Source organism: Diadema antillarum, unplaced genomic scaffold (assembly GCF_040938485.1).
Source record: "Diadema antillarum isolate AM-2024a unplaced genomic scaffold, OU_Dant_1.0 seq00000766_RagTag, whole genome shotgun sequence".
Classification (NCBI taxonomy): domain Eukaryota; kingdom Metazoa; phylum Echinodermata; class Echinoidea; order Diadematoida; family Diadematidae; genus Diadema; species Diadema antillarum.
In genome coordinates this window covers 1,054,894-1,057,503 of record NW_027271656.1, presented here as the reverse complement: position 1 = coordinate 1,057,503, position 2,610 = coordinate 1,054,894, and the positions used below count along the sequence as shown (strand labels likewise).

Sequence of the window (2,610 nt, the reverse complement as noted above, 5' to 3'; positions counted from 1 at the left end):
GGTATCATCAAGAAGAAGTGATGATAATGGCAACAATTTGTGACGCTCGAGATGCCACTGACTTGAAGTAACACAGCATGATTTTCATTATTAATGGAACTCTAATCAAGATGAAACAAAAAAAGGTCCCTTGCAACACGTCATCAAATCATTAGTATAGATTATATATATATATATATATATATATATATATATATATATATATATATATATATATATAGTTAACGAATCAGTAGAAGAAGAACGCCGTAAAAAAAAAATTAAAAAAAATAAATCCTAGATCTTGAAGATCTTAAAAAAGGAGCATAGCTCTCAAATACTGAAAGGCAAGGTCACACTCTTCATCAGTGCCCATGGTGTGACAAAAGATCTTAATCAAACCCGTTTCTGAAACAGACATGAAAACACGTCTGATCATGGGCAGACGGATTTTGAAACTCACCTTTCAAAGAAGTCACCGCGCTAAACAGATGGAGGTAGCGCACAGTGTCCATAGTGACGCATCCAATGACGCGTAGTCATGACTGCAAGATGACATGGCAAATCTCCGGCTCCAAAACAGTGAATCTGAAAAGGGCCTCATCGCCAACAGTCGGAAGAGTAGCAGAAAATGTACACAGTACAGAAACGTAATAAGAATTGGTCTGCTCGGCATCTTGATGATAATAAGTTAACGAATCAGTAGAAGAAGAACGCCGTAAAAAAAAAATAAATCCTAGATCTTGAAGATCTTAAAAAAGGAGCATAGCTCTCAAATACTGAAAGGCAAGGTCACACTCTTCATCAGTGCCCATGGTGTGACAAAAGATCTTAATCAAACCCGTTTCTGAAACAGACATGAAAACACGTCTGATCATAATATATATATATATATATATATATATATATATATATATATATATATATATATATATATATATATATTGTACAGAGTGTACGAAATTGGTATTGACCTGAATATGCGCAGTGCGTCATTTTTTTATTATGTATGTATGTATGTTTATGTATGTATGCTTTATTATGTATGTATGTGTGTGTGCGTGTGTGTGTTTGTGTGTATGTGTGTGTTTATGTATGTATATGTGTGTCTATGTGTGTGTATACTCACTCGGTTCAGTAATGGCATATGTTATGAATATCTTTATCAAAGCAAAGCAAGTAAATCAAAGCTACTTTTCCTATCAAAATTCATGAAATTCTTCCGTCGAGATGCTTTCATTGCAACTGATTGATAAATTGCCCTACATCGACGTAAATAAGCACTGAATTGATCAGTGTTTTAGTAGTAGCCATGATAGAAAAATCATGGGCGTACATACTCGAGCAGGATTCGAACCTACGACCTCCTGATCTCCGGACAGGCGTCATCTCCACTAGACCATCGAGCGTCGAGATGCTTTCATTGCAACTGAGTGACAAAAATTGACGTCGATGTAGGGCAATTTGTCAATCAGTTGCAATGAAAGCATCTCGACGGAAGAATTTCATGAATTTTAATAATTACGCAGTACCCGCTGCACGCTATAAGGATAAAACCAACACTTGCTGTCGGGCGGAAGCTCGATGGTATATGAGCAAAGTAGACACAAAGCTCTTGCAGCATTACTTTAGGGAAAACATTCATCAATTGACAGGAGAAAAAGGAAACGCCGGCTAAGGAGAGATTTCTTATCATTTTAACTTCCTCCTTGGATCTATCACTTTATTGATATCTTTAGTCCTGATGCTGTCATCTGGTTACCAATATCATAAGTAATCGCGATGAATGGTACATTCGACAAACTAAAGGACATTCCCGGCTGTATCTATATCAGTTTTGATGTTCGATGAGAATATATAAAGGACTATCGACTTGATCGATCGACGTGATCGATGGCAGCCACGCGGTGAAAAGGAGGTATGACGTAAAGAAGTTCTCTCGCAAATACAATTATTGTCAGTGTTCATTGCCCTTCTGAGAGATACTCTTTTCCAGAAAACATTTTTGGTACTCGGAAATGGTAGAGTGAAGAACACTGCGCTTTTGTGTCTTATGTCAGCAGTTCCTTCAGCTAGACGTTGGTTTCTAGATCTACTATTGCTCTAACGTTCAACTTGTCGCGCCAGCTGGTCATTCAAAATAAACTGTAAGGAGGAAAAGCTTGATAAAAATCATCTTAGTCGAGATAAAATCATAAGATTATTAGTTAGTTAGTTAAGATTCCCCAGTCATGGTATAATCCCATTCAAGGCACTTCTTAATTTAAGAAAGTGTTGAACGGAGAAATTTTTCCACTATAGCAAACTCAAAGTGTTGGTAAACGTCGATCATTTTCTTCTCTCCATTATATATTCATTGCGTTTTCTCAAATTTGAAGGAGACAGGAATACATTGGAATATATGACGTAACTACGGGTGAACGGTGAGGCGCGCACGTCGCGCACGTCATTTCAAATCATGCGAAACAAGGGACGGACTTACGCCGCATGACTATTAAATCCATTCTCTCCGGAGTCTGTTGACACAGAGAAGACAAAAATAAAAACAAAATGTCGAACTGCGACGAAACAACCAACAGACTGTTAGACATCTCCCTTGCTACCTTCCACCATCTCAAATGGGAGAGGGGG

At 37.6% G+C, this 2,610-nt stretch overlaps 1 non-coding gene across 1 annotated transcript; it reads right to left on the bottom strand.

Annotated features, from left to right (window-relative positions):
- Positions 1–1,315: 1,315 nt before the first annotated feature.
- Positions 1,316–1,388, bottom strand: Trnas-gga (transfer RNA serine (anticodon GGA)). Its single transcript has one exon. It is a non-coding gene; the product is annotated as a tRNA-Ser (tRNA).
- Positions 1,389–2,610: the final 1,222 nt, after the last annotated feature.